The sequence below is a fragment of the Triticum aestivum genome, chromosome 3A, assembly GCF_018294505.1.
Source record: "Triticum aestivum cultivar Chinese Spring chromosome 3A, IWGSC CS RefSeq v2.1, whole genome shotgun sequence".
Taxonomy (NCBI): Eukaryota; Viridiplantae; Streptophyta; class Magnoliopsida; order Poales; family Poaceae; genus Triticum; species Triticum aestivum.
Window position 1 is genome coordinate 214,810,084 of NC_057800.1, and position 21,689 is coordinate 214,831,772.

The window sequence follows — 21,689 nt, forward strand, 5'->3', positions numbered from 1 at the left end:
TAAAAGTTGCAGTTTCTAATTTCTTTAGGTTGAAGTGGAGTTTTAGCACAAGTTCACACATTTATAATACATATCAAGAAAACATGACAAGAGTATATGATCAGCGGAAAGTAAAGCATGCAAGTTGCAAGAATGTAAAGGGATGGGATTTGGACTGTGCAAACGCAATGTAGACACGGAGATTTTTGGCGTGGTTCCGATAGGTGGTGCTATCGTACATCCACGTTGATGGAGACTTCAACCCATGAAGGGTAACGGTTGCGCGAGTCCACGGAGGGCTCCACCCATGAAGGGTCCACGAAGAAGCAAACTTGTCTATCCCACCATGGCCGTCGCCCACGAAGGACTTGCCTCACTAGGGTAGATCTTCACGAAGTAGGCGATCTCCTTGCCCTTACAAACTCCTTGGTTCAACACCACAATCTTGACGGAGGATCCCAAGTGACACCTAACTAATCTAGGAGACACCACTCTCCAAGAGGTAACAAATGGTGTGTTGATGATGAACTCCTTGCTCTTGTGCTTGAAATGATAGTCTCCCCAACACTCAACTCTCTCTCTCATTGGATAGGATTTGGTGGAAAGATGGTTTGAGTGGAAAGCAACTTGGGGAAGGCTGGAGATCAAGACTTATGTGGTTGGAATGGAATATCTTAACCTCAACACAAGTGTAGGTGGTTCTCTCTCAGAAAATGTAAGTTGGAAGTGTAGGCATGTTCTGATAGCTCTCTCCATTAATGAAGAGTGGGTTGAGGGGTATATATAGCCTCCACACAAAATCTAACCGTTACACACAATTTACCAAACTCGGTGCAACCGAATTAGAAAACTCGGTCGGACCGAATTGGTTCATAATGTGACAGTTAGGCATTTTGGTGGGACTGACTTGATCAACTCAGTGGGACCGATGTGCTAGGGTTAGGGTAAAGCCACATCTCGATTGGACTGATTACACACACTCGGTGGACCCGATTTTGGTAATAAGCCAAACAGAGAGTTGTCCAGGCAAACTCGGTGGGGCCGATTTCAAATCTCGGTGAGACCGAAATTAATGTAATAGGCAACAGAGAGTTTGCAAGCCCATCTCGGTGAGGCCGAGATCCTATCAATGAGACCAAATTGATTAGGGTTTCTGTCAGTGGCTTATGTCAAGTGAACTCGGTGGCGCCGGGTAGATCAAATTAGTGGGGCCGAGTTTGACTTTCGGTTTGGGACATATTTGGATCTGAGAAAGTAGTTGAGGGCTGTGGAGCATATCACTAAGCACTTTGAGAAAGCAAGCCATTAACCAACACCTCACCCCCTATTAATAGTTTTGGCTTTCCTAAGGACTCAATGTGATCTTGGATCATTAATATAGAAAATGCAGAGTCTTGTGCTTTGAGCTTGAGACAATCCTTTGTCCTCAGCATCTTGAAGGGGTTCCACATCCTCTAGTCCATGCCACTCCATTGTTGAACTTATCTGAAATATAGTAGCTAGAAGCATTACTCCAACAAGAGATATGTTGACATTAATTACCAAAATCACCCAGGGAACACTCATGATTTCAATCTTCCCCTTTTTGGTAATTGATGACAACAAACATCAAAGCTTTAGATAATGATATAGAGAATAACAAGTAAAACTTTCGAAAGACATGTAGCATGCATAGGATCTCCCTACATGTATGCAATCATGTAAATATGGAATATAGGAGCATGTGAATGCATAAGCATGACATATTAAGCAATGTGTTACATATATCTTGGCTATATGCAGAGCAAATGATGTGAATATAGGAAGTGTACCTTCATGCTCATGAGTCCTTGCAAACATTATGTACATCAGCAAGAAATCCTCATACACATGACTGTGATGCATATACTTACCTTGTGGTCTTGAGTTGGCTTAGGAAGGGATGAACATGAGTAAACAAGGTTAGATAACACAGATACATATACTAGCCAGAGCAAACAAAGAAACCACAAGAATACCAAGACTGGGATGACATGTAGAGAGTGAGTAATGAGTACTCTATTGGATATAGACATGTCCCCAAAGGTAAAGATGTGCAATGAATTCAAGGATTTCCTTCCATTAGATGTCTTGCTCCCCCCGAATTTTATAGAAAATAAGAGCAATGAAAGAGAAATAAGGAATGCAAACAATCAAATATGAACATGTCTTTCCCCTCTTAAAGACATGTGACTTCTCTCCTCTTGAACACCAAGCATCTGGGGTTTCTTACACTCTCCCCTGAGTATTCTCTCACCCTATAGAAATGATTAAGCTTTGATGTGATCTCTCTCTCCCCCTTTGACATCAATTTCCAAGAAGGGTCCTTCTGAATTTTTGTTACAAATGGGTTTGGTCCTTGAGTCACAAAGCAAAGCAGCAAGTCGAATGTGCTGCTGGTAGAGGACAAGAATCGTTGAGTGGAGCTGGAGCAAAAAGAATGCAGGAATTAGTGACAAGCTATCTTTCCTGTAGTGAAATCGGTAGCATCGAATTGTGTGCTTCGGTGGCACCGAAAGGATTCGGTTGGACCGAAGGAAACAAACGGGTGTGACACAGTTCATCACAGTGAAAACTCGGTGGCGCCGGGTAGATCAAATAAGTGAGGCCGAGTGTGACTTTTGGTTTGGGACATCACTAGTAGAAAAAGGGTCAAACGTGAAGCACATTAGTGCCGTTTTGAATTTGAGCCGGCACTAATTGTACCATTAGTGCCGGTTCGAATGGCTATGCATTAATGCCGGCTCGTGTTGAACCTTTAGTACCGGTTCGTGCCACGAACCGGTACTAAAGGGGTGATGGCAGGCTGGCGTCAGGCCAGGGCCCCACGATCACCTTTAGTACCGGTTCGTATCACAAACCGGTACTAAAGGGCTAACCTTTAGTACCGGTTTGTGCCACGAACCGGTACTAAAGGGGTCTGACCTATAGTACCGGTTTGTGACACAAACCGGCACTATAGGGCAATTTTCAAACTCTACCCCCCCCCCCCCGTGTGTCGTCCTTTCAGTTCTAAAAAAATCAAAAGAAAATGATAAAAACTTCAAAAAATAAAATCCTTCGAGAGGTAGTTATATTACTACATCTACTAGTTAGGAAAATTTGAAAACTTAAATTTGGACATGTTTTGCACGGCTATAACTTCGAGAGGTAGGGAAAATGTAACACGGCTATAACTTTTGCATACGATGTCGGAAAAAACGTATAATATATCAAAAAATTCAGCACGAAAATCCGCATCCGACGAAGACCGCCTACGGCCTGTTTGGAATTTTTTAGAATCCTCAAATTCCAAAAGGAAAAAAAGATATGGTCAAATTTCAGTTTTTTTAAAAAAATTTGGTTAAATCTGGTCAAACTAATTATTCAAGAAGTATTAATGTTACTACATAATTATTCAAGAATATTAGTGTTACTAAATAATTATTTCAATTTTTTGAATTTTGGTCAAATCTGGTCAAACTATGGTCAAACTGTGGTCAAACTATGGTCAAACTTATTCAAGAAATATTAGTGTTACTAAATAATTACTGTTTTTTTAGAATAATAGTTTCAAACTCAAACGGTGAAATGTGTGACTTCATGCTCAAACTAAACTCCTGAGGGTTAATAGGATTAACATCTTACTATTGTCAGGAAAACAACAAGTGCAGACTTGGAAACGAAGTAGAATAGAACCCGAAAGTTAAGCGTGCTCGGGCTGGAGTAGTGAGAGGGATGGGTGACCGGTCGAGAAGTTAGATGATTTGGAATGAGTGATCCACACTTGAGCAGTTAAGAGAGGTGATTAGAGACTAAATCATCAAATAATTTAAAAAAATTAAAAATAAAAAAAATCAAATTTTTTTCCAAAATTTTCAAAAAAAAATTAAAAAATACCTTTAGTACCGGTTGGTAACACCAACCGATACTAAAGGTATCCCATACCAGGGCGTGAGCTCACGCCACGTGGTGGCACTTTAGCGCCGGTTCGTGCCGAACCGGTACTAAAGGTGGGGGGGCCTTTAGTGCCCACACTTTAGTGCCAGTTCCATAACCGGCACTAAAGGCCCTTACAAACCCGTTTTAAAGCTCCGTTTTCTACTAGTGCATATTTGGATGTGAGAAAGTAGTTGAGGGTTGTGGAGCATATCACTAAGCACTTTGAGCAAGCAAGCCATTAAGAAACACCTCACCCCCTGTTAATAGTATTGGCTTTCCTAAGGACTCGATGTGATCTTGGATCACTAAAATAGAAATGCAGAGTCTTGTGCTTTGAGCTTGAGCCAATCCTTTGTCCTCAGCATCTTGAAGGGGTTCCACATCCTCTAGTCCATGCCACTCCATTGTTGAACTTATCTAAAACATACTAGGTAGAAGCATTAGTCCAACAAGAGATATGTTAACATTAATTACCAAAATCACCCAGGGAGCACTTGTGCTTTCACCTAGTTAACCTAACAATAAATAGGTTGCAGATATATTCAGTTAAAAGTTTGATTCACCAATTAGTCCCTTATCAACCGCCGGCCTATATGGTAGCAGCTACCGATATCCTGAATACTGAACAGATATAAGCCATGGGATGAAACTAACCTCGATGGAAAACAGCAGTCGTTCCCAAAATTGTCCCGTGTAGGTACATCGAGAAGCATGTTAAGCACAACAGGCTAAACATCAACCAAAATTATCCATGTCAAATAAAATAATCTCCAAAAGATAGCTTCGGTGTGTAGGTTTAAGCACGCTAGTAAAGCAAAACAAGTGGAAAGGTGTGCTAACTGCAACATGCCTAACATTTCACAACAAGCAAACATAGTCATTCAAACTGGTATTGTGCCGGTCTAAGTACACTGGTTATTGTTAAATAAAAATATAAAGGCATGTTAACTATAAGATGCAGCAACCAAATGTAGTCATTCATAGTGGTATTCTTGGAACTGGTACTGATGAAATTGAACTGCACAATTCATACTTGCACATATAGAACATCACATTGTGAATAACTAGAATAAACAAGGCATACTACGAACAACCAAAGATAGCATTTGAAACTGGACATATGCTAACTACAAACAACCGAACAATCAAGTAACTTTAAAAGAGGCATATGCTAGCTATAACAGGCTTAACAACAAGCAAATATATGCATTCCTATCGATATGTTTAAAACTGGATTGATGAAATGTACTGCACATTAAATAATTGCACATATAGAGCATCACATTGTGAACAACTGAAATAAACAAGGCGTACTGCAAACAACCAGATATAGCAATTAAAATTGGACATATTCTCACTACACTACAAAAGGGACTCGACCAAATAAATCATGGGTTTCTTGTGAATAGGCACGGCAAACAAATCATGGGTTTCCTCACTTGTCACAGATGGGCTCATTTCCATGGGACTCTTTCCCCTTGGAAGAGTAGATGGGCTCTTTCCCCTTGGAAGAGCCAGAGAGGGTACCCTCCTCGTGGTCGCCGTCGATGAGGTCTGACTTGGAAGCTGTGGATCCCAAGCCAACATCGTAGAATGCGTCCTTCAGAAATGACAAAAGGGGCTCGATGGTGATGTAGAATGGCAAATTGTTCACAGTGAGCCAGAGGAGATTAGCGGCTAGGCCATGGATGAGATCTACGATGGTTGAACCCGAGGGGTTGGGGGTGGGCCACTTGACATGTGACGTAGCCTGCCTCAGGCCGTCACTGTCGTTGACCTCGAGTCATAGCCGGCGACTGAGACATGCCCACATACTCTACCCCGCTGCTTGAGTGCCAGCCACCAGTAATGGTCGTCAGCTTCCTCGGTGACGTCGGGCGAAGAGACCGCTATACACCTCTTTTGGGCCAGTCGCTCCTCGAGCTCCATGGGAAGCGTAGCCGGGCTTAGGCTGCGACGCTCTGGAGTGGGGGATAGGGATGGGGATCTACGGGAAAGGGGGCATTTGGCAGATGCCATCTAAGAAACTCAGGGTGGCCTGGGTATGGAGATCGGTGGGTGTATGTGCATCTAGTGCCACCCTTAGTTGGTTTTGGAGTATTGACGACAAACTTGGTTGAGGGACTAATATGTTTGTGAGAATTGCAGGATAACACAGGTAGTAGTCCCATACTGATTCGGTTTACCTACCAGAGATGACCCCTAAAAATGTGTGAAGACATTGAAGACAATGGTGGTCTGTGAAAAGATTCACATTGAGGACTATGACATGAGAAGACATCGCATGAAGACCATGGAGTATGAAGACATAGTTGTTTCGTAGTTTCCTTTTCTTCTTTGTTTAGTCATAGGAACCACTGCACTTTTAAGTGGGGTCCAAGTGAACAAAGTCAGAGTGACTGATGTGATGGTCAACGAAATCCTATTTCTTCGAGCGAAGACTATGAGAGCAAACCTTATCCAGAGCTCGATGAGTCAGCTTAACTTGTAGCCCAAGTCAAGCTGCCTCATGGGTTTGAAATATGACCGTTGGACACGTGTCAGTTCCTTAGTGACCCAGGGTCATTTTGGACAAATCAGGTCGGGTTGCCTCCTGGCTATAAATAGCCCACCCCTACACCATAAATTGGTGGCTGCTTAGAGTTAGTGCACGACTTTTGTCGTTTGAGAGCAACCCATCTCCGAAGTATTTGAGAGAGATCCTTGCGAGGACAAAGCCCAAAAACACCCAGAGCCAAAGAGTGTTAGGCATCACTGAAGTCTTTCAGTCTGCATGACCTGAAGACTTATTACACTTGAGGACTATGAATCCTCCAGCCGGTTAGGCGTCGTGTTCTGAGTGTCCAAGAGTCATTGTGGATCACCGATGAAAGAAGTCTACGAAGGTTTGGGAGTCTACCTTGAAGACTTACCAGAGTGACTGGGCGAGGACTATGCGTCCTTAGCTCAAGGGGAATAAGGTGAAGACGCATTCTTTTGAGTTGAGTCTCAGCCTCCCTAACCAAACGTATAGTTTTCATAGCAACTAGAACTGGTCTACCAAATCCTTGTCCTCATCAAGCTACTGGTTCTATCCTTCACTTCCCTTTTATTTACAGTTTGTCTTCGTGAAGTCACTGCATGCCTGTATGATCTGATTGACTTCACTAAGTGAAGACTCTTTACTATTTGGCTTTATACTATCTTCCATCCTGATCCATACTACCTAGCTACTGATAGTCTTTGTGTTTTCACTTCATTGCTTACTTGACTATGGCTTGTCTAGTGTAGTCTACCTTCCGCTGCATATCAATGGTTCATTTCTCTCGTTTGTCTTCAAAGCCCCCGTGTTTTGAAGACTTCCATAAAAATCACCTATTGTCAGGACCCCGATTCCATATCACATCGATCTAGCCGGTAACACCTCATATCACATTGCGGCCTCACGCACGGTATTCCCATGGGCGCCGCCTTACCATGGCCTGGGACCGTTTGCGCCTTTTGGCTCACGTATATGATAGTGTCGCTAGCATCCATATGACAGAGAACCCGGGCTGACATGGCTAGTCGTGAACCCAAAGCGGCACAGACCTGTGGAGACAGGCATACATGAATCACATCGAGCATGTCGGTCATCAGCGAGTGAATCCGGGATGTAGCACTGGGCTAACAGGACTCCGGGGAACCCGGGCTGTAGCAGGCTAGGCAGGACTCCGGATGTCACCGCGTGACATTTCCCCGAAGGGACAGACATAGGAACGAAGTGAAACACATGCCGGCTAGTCAAGTGTCCTAAGTAGTAGTGCTGGGCTAGCAGGACTCCAGTGAAACGGGCTGTAGCGGACTACTATGGCTCGAGGAACACTAGACTACATTTCCCCATAAGAAAGGCTGCCAAGGATAAACAACTAGATTGTCGGATCCCACTCATACTAAGCATTTCAATCGTACACATAATATGCCCGATATGAGTATATACAACATGGCATCACAACAAAACTCTACAACTCAAGTACTTTATTTAAAGGCTCCAGAGAGCCATACATAACATGTTCATATAGGTAGGGGTCACATGACCTGACACTCAAGTCATAGAAACATACAAGCACATGCGGAAGCAAATAGTCTTTGTACAGACACTAGAAAGCAAAAGGCTTCTCAAAGCCTGTCTATCTACATAGGGCCCTCCATGGCTGGGATCACCACCTGGGTGGCTAGTCACTCGTCGACATCGAGGTCTACATAAAACCCATTGGAGGGGCGGTGTTGTCGTCTGAAAACAGTAACTAAGCAAACATGAGTACAAAGGTACTCAGGAGGTCTTACATCAGAAACTACTATACATGCTTGTTCTCAAGAAGGTGGTGGAGTTATTGCAGCAAGCCAGCTTTGACTCTTGGCTAAGCTATCCTACGAGACTCCACTAGTAAAACAGTTTTCGCACACGAGTCCACTAATCACCAACACAATACTCCACCAGGGAACCTCCCTCATCATCCTACGAGAGGGCCATCCTTGGTACTCACACTTATCTTGAGTCTTTTAGTAGTGTCCATTAACTTGTCTATGAACTGTATAGGTAACCAAGTAGTCCTTTACCGCGGACGCGGCAATTCGAATAGTTTTATACCCTGCAGGGGTGTACTTCTTCATACACGCTTTCACCATTTACCGCCGTTTACTTGACATGTACTCGGCAACCTTCAAGCGGAAGCCCAACAAGGGTGTCGGCCACGGCCGACCTAAACACTCAAGCCTCTAGTCCAGGTTTATCGGCTATTCAGGTTCCTTCCGCAGGGAGTCCGGCAAAGGTTTCAACATACGGCCCCGAACGATGTGAACAGGGTTCCCGAGACACCAAACGGGTGACTCGGTACACCATGCCATGGTGTATCTACCGCAACATAGCCCACCCCTAGGGTCAGCGCTACGCACGGCCGCCAACACATAACCTACAAACACCAGAAACTAATTGAAACTCCTGGACAGAGTACTAGGATGATTAAGAAGCCGAGAGGGTCAATTAAGGATCCCAATGCATGGTAGTAGCTGATTCTTAAAATCACACATACAGATCTCAGTTCTTATGGACGGCCTCAATGAAACAACCCACCGTGTACACCTACATGGCTTCTCATCGATACCTTTACCAAATCATGTTCAACACATCCCTCGCATTACCGACATAATCATTTCACTCTAGCCCATCACTGTGACGCCCCAAGACCGGAGCTTCAGATGCCTTCCGTGGTTTCCAGGTTTCGTCGTGTGTTTTGTTTGGTTCGGTGCATCATGTGCATTGCATCATGTCATCATGCCATCATCTCATAAATCTTTTGTAACTCACCTAAATAAATTGCATGGATCTTCGGTCCATTTAAATCGAGGGAATTCACATGGTGATTCTCTTTATAACATATCCTCCCAATATTAGGGAGCTAAATAAAAATATTCCACTCGTTTGGAATTGCCGCAAACACACTTGCAAAATATCCCAATGCCTTTGTCCCATGCATCATCTCCTTCTCTTTTCCTTCTAGTTCCTTTCTTTTTCAAGTGCCACTTTCCCCTTCTCTATTTATGTTCAGTCTTTTCCTATAAATTCTTGACCATGCCCTCAACCTCTCTGTCAAATTTCATCTCTTTTGAAATTGTTTTGGTTAGGGTTTAAAATGGTTCAAGTTTGAATTTAATTCAAACTTGAATTATTTTTACTTCCTTTAAAATCTCCAAACCAATTTTGTTAAACAGAGCACATTTTCAGGATCATGAATATATTTTTGTATTTCTCTAGCTCCTCTCCTTTCCCCCCTGCTTTTTCCTTTTTGTATTTCTGTCTGAAGAAATAGAAAAGCAGCGGCATCAGCTACCTGGGCCTCGGCCACCCGGCCGGCCCATTAGCTCAGCCAGCGCCGGCCCATCCCGCACCCAGGCCGTATTCCAAGGCCACTTCTCCTAAACCTAGGCCCAACCTCTCGCTCCCCACTCCTTTCCCTCGTCTTCCCACCAGCGCCGCCAGGAGAGGCCCGATCTCCATCTCCTGGCCGATCCCCTCCTTGTTCGGTCGTTCCCACCTGCGCCTCCCTCTCCCTCGCTCGCAGCGCCCTCTCCCTCGATCTCCTCCTTCCCTGCTTCGCCAAAGAGAGGAGCGATGCACCACGCCCTGCTGTCACCGCTCCGCTCCTTCTAGCCCCGCACGCGTCAAGGAGACGCCGCCAAACTCCGCCCCTACAGCTTCTCCTCTTCCGCCAGGAGCTTGCGGAGCCGAGCGGCCATTCCCGCCTCAACGCCGCCGTCCTCCATGGCCGCTGCCGCTGCTGCGCCTCGTCGCCGGAGACCCGTTCCTCTATCGTGGCTCCGTTCGCCAGCGCCGCGCCTCCATCGCCCGGCGAGCTCCGCCACCAGCCATGCCAGCGAGCTTGCCGCTGTCGTCCGCCTCGTCGTGTTCCCCTCCACCTCCAGCGCGCCAAGTTCATCGTCGTTCTCGCCTGCGACCTCACCATGGCACCACTGCCTTGCTGTAGCTGCTGCTTCGCTGTTCAGTGCCGCTGCGCCTTCATTCTGTCACTTGTTGAAGGAGACGAGCAGCAGCCAAGCCCCATCGAGCTCATACACAAGCTGCCCGAGTCCTTGTCCAGAGCCACCCAAGTCGTCGCCTCTTTGTGCCATGCAGTGTTACCGTGGACGCATGCACCCCCGGATCGGAACCGCAAGCACCAAGTACACCACCCGCAAGACCCGGACTCCGAACGCCAAGTACTACTACATAACCAAAGAATTCGGATGCATCAAGTCCCCGAGGAGACCCGTTTTTCGTTAAGTTCGACTACCCGTTTCATCAAGTACCACTACGGTCGGAGACCTCGGACATGCCAAGTACCCCTTCGAGCTATCAATACCGCAAGAGCCAAGTTCCACGAACATACGAGAACAACTACCGTCGACATGCATTTTGCCAAGTACCACTACCTTCAACGCGAACCACTACTTCCACTACGGCATGAGTACAACTACTACCACTACGAACGTGACGAGAACGTCTACTTCCCCTACACCGCATCGAACTTGGTCCGTTCCGACAACACACGCTTCGAAGGTATAACCCCGAGATGACGCCCGTGAACGAATGTTGCGTGTTGTATGAAATGCTCGTGTTTGCTCCGTGTCGGAGTTGTTCGGTGCATGTTGTCCCTCTTTTGCCTTGCCACCGACATGTGGGAACCCCATAATCGGGAGCACCCCATCATCCTTGAATGACACGCTCCCGTCACTTCCTTTTGCACCAGTATCCCCGTGGGCTACCGGATAACCGATATGTTGTCGTGGCATCATTTTCGGATTCGTCGTCGTGGCACCCTTTTCCTTTCCACCATGATGTCAAATGCTTCATAATAATGCTCTTGTCAAGTTTTAATAAAAATTGCATAAACTTGTTCATGTCATCTGCATCATGATAACAACAATTAAAATGTTTAAATTGTTGTTGCATTAAATTACTAAGGCATATGGGGATTTACCGGATTTGTTATTTGTTATGTCCGGCCCCATTTAAATTGTTTAGATGATATAGTTTTGTTATGCTTCACCACTTGCCATGCTTAAACGACATTTAATATTGTTGAGTACCTAACGAGAGAGAACTAAATAAGTCATGTGGTGTTTCGTCAATATGCAACGGAGTTGCATGTTGAGCTCCACTTAATTTGTAGGATTGTTTGTGCATTTTGCCATGCCATGCTTCATTAAACTGGACATGCATCATACTTGGTTGTGCATCATGTCATGTTTATTGTGGTGGTTGTTTACTATGTTGTTTGCTTCTTTCCGGTGTTGCTTCTTCGGGTTGTTTCCGGTAACGTCGTGTTGTGAGGATTCGTTCGACTGCGTCCGTTTGTCTTCTTCATGGACCCGTCCTTCTTCCTTGCGGGATTTCAGGCAAGATGACCCCACCCTCGAAATCCCTTCTATCTTTGCTTGCTTAGTTGCTCGCTCTTTTGCTATGCCTATGCTGCGATACCTACCACTTGCTTATCATGCTGCCCATATTGTTGAACCAAGCCTCTAACCCACGTTGTCCTAGCAAACCATTGTTTGGCTATGTTACCGCTTTGCTTAGCCCCTCTTATGGCGTTGTTAGTTGCAGGTGAAGATTGAAGTTTGTTCCTTGTTGGAACATGGAGATGTTGTTCCTTGTTGGAACATGTTTACTTGTTGGGATATCACAATATATCTTATTTAATTAATGCATCTATATACTTGGTAAAGGGTGGAAGGCTCGGCCTTATGCCTGGTGTTTTGTTCCACTCTTGCCGCCCTAGTTTCTGTCATATCGGTGTTATGTTCCCGGATTTTGCGTTCCTTACACGGTTGGGCTATTATGGGAACCCCTTGACAGTTCGCCTTAAGTAAAGCTCTTCCAGCAATGCCCAACATTGGTTTTATCATTTGCCACCTAGCCTTTTCTTTTCCCTTGGTAGTTGCGCTCCTGAGGGTCATCATTATTTTACCCCCTCGAGCCAGTGCTCCTTTGAGTGTTGGTCCAAACTAGAGTCCTGTGCAGCGCCCCCCTCGGGGAAACTCGAGGTTTGGTTTTAGTTGTATGGAGCGCTCATCTGAGTGTGCCCTGAGAAAGAGATATGTGCAGCTCCTATCAGGATTTGTCGGCACATTCGGGCGGTGTTGCTGGTTTAGTTTTACCCTGTCGAAATGTCTTGTTGTACCGGGATACCGAGTCTGATCGGAACGTCTCGGGAGGAGGTCTATTCCTTCATTGACCGTGAGAGCTTGTGATGGGCTAAGTTGGGACACCCCTGCAGGGATTTGAACTTTCGAAAGCCGTGCCCGCGGTTATGGGCAGATGGGAATTTGTTAATGTCCGGTTGTAGATAACTTGAACCTTAACTTAATTAAAATGAATCAACCGCGTGTGTAACCGTGATGGTCTCTTTCCGGCGGAGTCCGGGAAGTGAACACGGTGTTGGAGTTATGTTTGATGTAGGTTGTTTAGGATCACTTCTTGATCATAGTTTCATCGACCGTGCTTTGCCTTCTCTTCTCGCTCTCATTTGCGTATGTTAGCCACCATATATGCTAGTCGCTTGCTGCAGCTCCACCTCATACCTTTACCTTACCCATAAGCTTAAATAGTCTTGATCGCGAGGGTGCGAGATTGCTGAGTCCCTGTGGATCACATATACTTCCAAAACTAGTCTGCAGGTGCCGTTGAGTCCATGCAGATGACGCAACCAAGCTCAAGGAGGAGCTAGTTGAAGATCTTTTCCTTTGTCTTGCTTCGTTCTACTTGATCAGTAGTGGAGCCCAGTTGGGGTCGATCGGGGACCTTGTCGCATTTGGGGTTCTTCTTTTATTTTGGTTCCGTAGTCGAACCTCGAGTGTATTTGGATGATGTAATGCTTTATTCATGTAATTGTGTGAAGTGGCGATTGTAAGCCAACTATGTATCTTTTTCCCTTATGCGTTACATGGGTTGTGTGAAGATTACCTCTCTTGCGACATTGCTTTCAATGCGGTTATGCCTCTAAGTCGTGCTTCGACACGTGGGAGATATAGCTGCATCGAGGGCGTTACAATCACCCAGATGAACCAGACTTGACACAACTCTAAGCATAGCAGGCATAGCAAGGTAGGAAACACAAACATGGCTCAATCAACTCCTACACATGCTAGTGGGTTTCAGCTAGTTACTGTGGCAATGATAGGTCATGCAGAGGATAAGGGTTCAACTACCGTAGCACACAGCATTTTGAATCGCGTTGTCTTAATGCAGTAAACAAGAGCAGAAGCGAGAACATGGGTTTGTATCGGAATGATCAATGGGTTGCTTGCCTGTTGTAGTGGTAGTAGGGTACTGCCCTTCAGATGGATACTCGGGGTTATCCTCGGAGGCAGAACCTACCACGAAAGACACACCGAACATGATCAAGACATGAGAATATGCAACAATATGATGCATGCTATGACATGGCAAAATGAAAGTGTCTTGGCCTAATGCAAGCTAAAACAGAAAGGAATGAGCTCATTTGAATCAAAGATTCAAATGTTAGCTCATTTATCATGGCCTTACTAGTGCATTACCTTATTCTGCTTAAACAGCAAGGTTAACTTGTTTTTTCATGCATGAAACCATTACAGATGGATAGATTGAATTTTTCTGATCATTTTTCATATATAAAATGTTGGATTTGGAGCTATGGTTGATTTTCTATGATTTTTAGAAGTTTTGGCTATTTTCTGGATTTTCCAATATAAGAATAATTCCAGTAATTGAATTAATGCGTCAGCATGACATAGGTGTGACATCAGCGGGTCAACTGGGTCAGCCAGGTGAAATCTGACTGGTGGGCCCTGTCTGTCAGTGTCTCAGCTAATTAACAGAATTATGTTAGTGTTAATTAACTGTCAGTGGGGTCTGGGCCCACATGTCCGTGACTAAACTAATTAAAATTAGTTAAAACTAATTCTAAACTAATTAGTAGGGCGGCCCCACCTGTCATAGACTCAGGGGGAAGTCAACCTGGGCCCACACAGGGTCAAACAGAGTCAAACTCACCGGCGTTTAGCAGCCAACAAGGCCAGACGCGGCGGAGGGCTCGGGTTTTGCACTCCGGCGACCAAAAAGACGGCGGAGACCATCTACGTGTTGCGGGGAGCGAGCCGCGTCGAGTGGTGGCAGTAGGTGGAGCTGGGGTGGCCGGAGACGACGACGGCGAGCACGTCCGCGATGGCCGGAGTTCGGGCGAGGTTGAACTAGTTGCTAGCAGGCACGGCGAGGGGCGTGCGGAGGTGCTACGGGCTCCTGCAAGTGCGTTGAAGACGAAGGCGTGCTTGGTTGCGACCCAACGTGGCTGTGGCCACGACGGCGACGTGCGGTGGCGGTGGCGAGCTTCGTCTCCGATGGCCATGGTGGTTAGAGGGCACGTACGAGCGCGTGGAGAGGGGGAAATGGGTCAGTAGCTCACTGTGGTTGCAGGGGAGCGAACGGCGAGCTCGAGGGTGAGCTGGAGCGAGCGGGGCGGCGAGGGGGATCTCCGGCGACCGAGGTTGAAGACGAGCTCGGTGCAGCGTCTCCGGGGCGAGCGAGCGCTCGGGGATGGGTCGAGGCGAAGCAGCGGACGACGGCAGAGCTTCTTGGCACGGCGAGGCAGCGAGTGGACGGTGGTGGCTGCGGTGGAGCTTGGCGGTGGCGACGGCTGCGCTCGGCAGTGAATGGGGAGAGAGCGAGAGAGGGGGAGAGGCCACGGGGAGAGTGGGGAGAAAGAGAGGGGGACGTGGGGGAGTGCGTGGCACTCGTAGGCGCGTCCGGGGCGTCGGCGGAAGCAGGAGGTGGTCGGCGTGTGGCCGCGGGTGCCGGCCACGCGCTTCTCGTCCTCCTGGCGAGAGGAGGAGGACGACTGGCAGGGGCCAGTGGACTGGGCCGAGCCGGTGGGCCAAGTGGGCTGCGCCAGGTAAGTCCCTGTTCTCTCTGTCTTTTCTGTTTTTTAATTTATTCTATTATTTCTGTAACTTCAGGGCTTTATTAAAAATGCCAGGGCATTTCCAAAAATCATAAAATTAATCATGTCCACTGCTTAGAATATATCCAACAGCAAACATTTTAGTTTATGATTATTTGAGCATTTAAAATATTTTATAGCATTTAAATGCCCAAATGCAAATACTATAAGAATTAATCCAATGACCTTATGATGTCCTAGAAAAATGTGCACCATTTTTGTCAAAGGTTTTAACTCAAAACAAAAAGGGTGGGCTTTTTAGAAGGGCATTTCAGGTTCATTGAAAAAGTTTTTAGTAAACCCTAGTTGTTCCAGGGGGGGCTGGGGGTTTTTTCATCCCCATTTCAAATTTAAGAGAAATTTAAATATGATGCACACTCTAATGCTTGAACTAGCTAGGGTGTCACAACTCGCCCCCACTCAAAAGAATCTCGTCCCGAGATTTAGGATCCTCCGGGAAGAAGGTGGGGTACTCGAGTCGAAGACGATCCTCCCTTTCCCAAGTGGCCTCTTTCTCGGAATGGTGTGACCATTGAACCTTGAGAAACTTGATATTATGGCGTCGAGTGGTACGCTCGGCTTGATCAAGGATACGGACGGGATATTCCCGATATGAGAGGTTATCTTGTAGATCAAGCGTTTCGTGGTCCACTCCACGGATAGGATCCGTGAAGCAACGCCTGAGTTGAGAAACGTGGAAGACATCGTGAACTCTGGAAAGATGTGAAGGTAGTTGAGGGAGTCCTGGATTAGGGGGTGTCCGGATGACCGGACTATACCTTCAGCCGGACTCCTGGACTATGAAGATACAAGATTGAAGACTTCGTCCCGTGTCCGGAAGGGACATTCCTTGGCGTGGAAGGCAAGCTTGGCGATACGGATATGTAGATCTCCTACCATTGTAACCGACTCTATGTAATCCTAACCCTATCCGGTGTCTATATAAACCGGAGGGTTTTAGTCCATAGGACAACATATTCATACACAATCATACCATAGGCTAGCTTCTAGGGTTTAGCCTCTCTGATCTCGTGGTAGATCTACTCTTGTACTACCCATATCATCAATATTAATCAAGCAGGACGTAGGGTTTTACCTCCATCGAGAGGGCCCGAACTTGGGTAAAACTTCGTGTCCCTTGCCTCCTGTTACCATCCGGCCTAGACGCACAGTTCGGGACCCCCTACCCGAGATCCGCCGGTTTTGACACCGACATTGGTGCTTTCATAGAGAGTTCCTCTGTGTCATCGCCGTCAGGCTCGATGGCTCCTACGATCATCAATAGCGATGCAGTCCAGGGTGAGACCTTCCTCCCCGGACAGATCTTCGTCTTCGGCGACTTCACACTGCGGGCCAATTCACTTGGCCATCTGGAGCAGATCGAAAGCTACGCCCCTGGTCGTCAGGTCAGATTTGGAAGTTTAAACTACACGGCTGACATCCGTGGGGACTTGATCTTCGACGGATTCGAGCCACTGCCGAGCGCGCCGCACTGTCACGACGAGCATGATCTAGCTCTGCCACCGAACAGTGCCCTGGAGGCTGCACCCACGTCGGCTTCGACCTTTAATTCGGAGCCAACTGCGCCGATCGAGGATGGGCGGTTGGACGCCACCTCGGGGGCTGCGATCCCAATGGTGATCGAGCCGATCACCAGCCCCGCACTCCGTGAGACTCATGACTCCAGGGAGCCGGACCCCGAACCCTCCGCTCCCCTGCCGATCGAATCCGATTGGGCGCCGATCATGGAGTTTACTGCCGCGGATATCTTTCAGCACTCGGCTTTTGGTGATATTCTGAAGACACTAAAGTCTCTCTCTCTATTAGGAGAGCCCTGGCCGAGCTTCGGTCAGCAAGGGTGGGATACGGATGATGGAGAAATTCAAAGCCCACCCACCACCCACTTTATAGCCACTGTCGATGATTTAACCGATATGCTGGACTTCGACTCCGAAGATATCAACGGTATGGACGCCGACGCAGCAGACGATGAAGAACCAGCACCTATTGAGCCCTGGATAGCCACCTCGTCATATGACGTATACATGGTGGACGCACCAAAAGATGACGACGAGGAGCGGAAGGACGCACCGAAGGTTTGTTCCCACGAGAAGCAGTCAAAGCGGTGACGCAAGCGCCGCCCCAAACCCCGCCTCGACAGAAATAAGGATCACACAGACCCAGCGCAAGAGCATGGGCGAACCGCTGCCGGAAAACGGCACTCCAGATAATCAAACCGAACAAACAAATTCTATCAAGGATAATAGTCCGGACGACATAATGCCGGACAGGCACCCGGAGCAGCAGAATGCCCGTAAAAGGCTTGTTGCCACCGCGAGGAGTCTTAAAAAGCAGAAGCAAAGGCTTAGGGCTGTGCAAGACACACTCCAAATTAGATGGAGTAAAATACTCAACACAGCAGCGAGGTACGGCAACAATCGCCCCTCCAAGAGCTACCAAAAGCGGAAGCTGCTACCCGAATTCGATGAGGAGGCCTCAAACCCTCCACAACCTAACATCAAAGCAGCCACCTGGCCAGATAGACGACCCCTCTACCAACACGGGGTGGCATACAACGCCACTCACAACACAACACGCGACCCAGGCAAGGGCTCGCACCCAAAGGATGGCGCAACAAGATCCATCTATGGACCACGCAAGCGCACCCCAGCATACAATGCAATACAACAAACATCCGAACAACGCGGCACACCCAGCTACAGGGGTGCCGTACACCCCCTGTGTTTCACCGATGAGGTGCTGGACCATGAATTCCCAGAGGGATTCAAACCCGTAAACATAGAGGCATATGACGGAACAACAGACCCAGGGGTCTGGATTGAGGACTACATCCTCCATATCCATATGGCTCGAGGAGATGATCTCCACGCCATCAAGTACTTACACCTCAAGCTCAAAGGGCCAGCTCGTCACTGGCTTAAAGGCCTCCCCGAAAGCTCCATTGGAAGTTGGGAAGAGCTTGAAGACGCCTTTCGGGCAAATTTTCAAGGGACTTATGTCCGACCTCTGGATGCGGACGATTTGAGTCATATAACTCAACAGCCCGGAGAGTCAGCCCGAAAGCTTTGGAACAGGTTTTTACTAAAAAGAACCAGATTGTCAACTGTCCGGACGCCGAAGCCTTGGTAGCTTTCAAGCATAGTGTCCGTGATGAATGGCTCGCCAGACACCTCGGCCAAAATAAGCCGAGAACGATGGCCGCATTAACAAACCTCATGACCCGCTTTTGCATGGGTGGGGACAGCTGGCTAGCCAGATGCAGCACCAGCGACCCCAGTACATTTGAAGTTAGAGATGGAAATGGGAAACCACGGCGCAACAGCAATAACAAACGCCGGAATAAAGAAGACAGCACGAAGGGCACGACAGTAAACGCCGGATTCAAAAGCTCTCGGCCAGGTCAGCAAAAGCCGCCCTCTAAAGGCTCCAGGGATGAACTGTCCAGCCTCAACAAAATTCGGGACCAAGTATGTCAGATCCATAGTACCCCTGGTAAACCTGCTAATCATACCCACAGAGATTGCTGGGTCTTCAAGCAGTCCGGCAAGCTCAACACCGTACACAAGGGGGAGGATACACCAAGTGAAGACGAGGACGAGCCTCCCAAGCAAGACACTGGGGAACAAAAGAAATTTCCACCAGAAGTCAAAACAGTAAACGTGTAACACGTGATCAAGGGAAACAATGCGGCACTCCCAGAGAAATATACCCAAGTGCCTATCACTGCGAAGTCCTGCCACTGGTCGTCTCAACCGATCACTTTCGACCATCGCGATTACTCAGCAAGTATCCGGCGTGCAGGATGGGCTGCCCTGGTATTAGACCCAGTAATTGGCAGATATCACTTCACACGAGTATTGATGGACGGTGGCAACAATCTAAACCTAATATATCAGGATACAATTCGCGGGATGGGGTTAGACCCAACAAAAATTCGCCATAGCAATACTACCTTTAAAGGAGTAACGCCAGGCCCAGGGGCTCACTGTACGGGCTCCCTATTACTACAAGTTATATTCGGCTCCCCCGATAACTTCCGTCGCGAGCATTTAACCTTCCACATCGCTCCGTTCCGAAGTGGCTATCATGCATTGCTCGGACGCGAAGCTTTTGCTCGCTTTAATGCAATACCACACTACGCCTCCCTCACACTCAAGATGCCCGGTCCACGTGGCATCATTTCAGTGAACGGAAATATCAAGCGATCTCTGAACGCCAAGAGAGTGCAGCTGCCTTGGCAGCCGCACACTAAAGGTGCCCGGACCACCGAAAGCATCCAGTAGGTCGTCAAGACCTTAGACACAACTAACCAAGTCCGGCGTCGCTATTTATACCGAATAAATGGTCACACCCCTATTTGTCAATGCAAGGGGCTCAACGCGCGCAGACAAGTGGCAATCTTTTATCATCTTGAATTGTACATGGTTTCTTTAAAAACTATCTTTTTGCACGACAACTTTTTCACCTAAATTCCTCTCTTTTACAGACGATCATCGTGCTACACCCGTCCAGGATACGGCACAATGGAGACACAGGCGCAGACGTGCAGCAGGGACCCGCTCCAAGGATTCTTTTTAGATTAAGACCCTGCGTAAACCTTTTTTACTGTCTCTTGTTGATACATATCCACCGTTGAGAAGGATGCTGACGTCTTGGCATGAGGCCACGCTAGAACAATGCACATACCTGGACACAAGGGGATTCTTACAAAGGCCATTATTCAGGCCCGGTTTATACCACAAATACTGAATACCTTAGGGAGTGTTCGGCGTCGCGAGTTTGGCCCTATATACATCAGCTCTGAATCATTGTCTTTGGTCAAATGTTGGGTTTTCCCGGCTCCTGGGTTTTGGTGCCTTACGTTCCGCTTTACCGGCTAAGGTAGCACCAGGAGAACTACTGCGGTTGTGCCCCGGTTCATCCGGATGAGCACCCTAGTAGAGAAAGCCGAAAACTAACTGTCATGATATAGCGTGAGACTGGTCAACCACTCGATGACCTGTTGGAATGATAGAATTCCTCCGCCTTAATGAAGGGCCGCTTTCCGTCCAGGCATGTACGCACCCCGGGATCGAGAGAGTGCGGAGCCACCAGGGGCTATCTAGTAGCCCCACTGTCAAACTCCTATGGCTAAGTGAAAGTGCTAAAGCATTATAGTCCGGTTACCTCGCTCGCTCCGCTATCACCTCCTTAATAGGACCAAGACGTTGGGTTAAGTGTGAACGCATGTTTTTGCAAGCACCTCCGCATTATATGCGTGGGGGTTGAAGCCGACGGCTGCAATATTTCAGGTTATACACATGTATACATAAACGGCCGCCCAGGAGGCATCATATTACTTTCAGGAAAAAGTATAAAAATAGCCTTATAAAACTTTATAAAAGCATTTTCGCTTACAATGAGATTACATATCACTCAAACATAATATTTTTTGAGCACTGGGTCTCTATCAAACGAGCACCCTCAAGAACTTCTTCAAAGTAGTGCTCAGCAGCCATTCGGCCTATCGCCGAATCCCGCGCTGCAACAGTGGTGGCATCCATCTCCGCCCAGCATGCTTTAACACGGGCAAAGGCCATCCGTGAGCCCTCTATGCACGCCGACCTCTTCATCGCATTGATGCGCGGCACCACGTCAAGGAACTGTTGCACTAAGCTGAAATAGCTGTTCGGTTTCGGCCTTTCCGGCCATAGCTGATCCACAACAGACCTCATGGCGCGTCCGGACAACCTATTCAGTTTGGCCCATTCGGCTAATTGGTCAGTCAATGAAAGTGGATGCTCGGCAGAATGGAATTGTGTCCAAAATAGCTGGTCCACTTCACGGTCCGTTTGACCCTGGAAGTAGTTGACCACATTGGCAGCGCTCGCTGCCAAGTCCATATACACATCCTCCGAACTCCACAGCCGATCCAGAGGGGCATACTGTGGATCTCCGAACTTCCTCCTCAACATAAAGGATTTCCTAGCTACAATATCCCTGGCTTCCCGCAGCTCCTCCTTCTTTGCCCTCATAGCAGAGGAGAGGTCTTTTCTCGTCGCAGCAGCCTTCTCAAGGTCCGATGCCTTCGTCTGGTTTTCCTTTTCAAGAACCCGGCTATGGTCAGCGGCGGCTTTTAATTCTATGGCCATCTTGGCCATCTTATCTCGGCTCTCGCCATGCGCGGCCTTCTCGGCTTGCAACTCTTCGGCCGCCTTCAAAGCAGCCGCATTACCGAACCTCGCTTGTTCCTTGGCTCGGCCAAGTTCTGCCCACAAG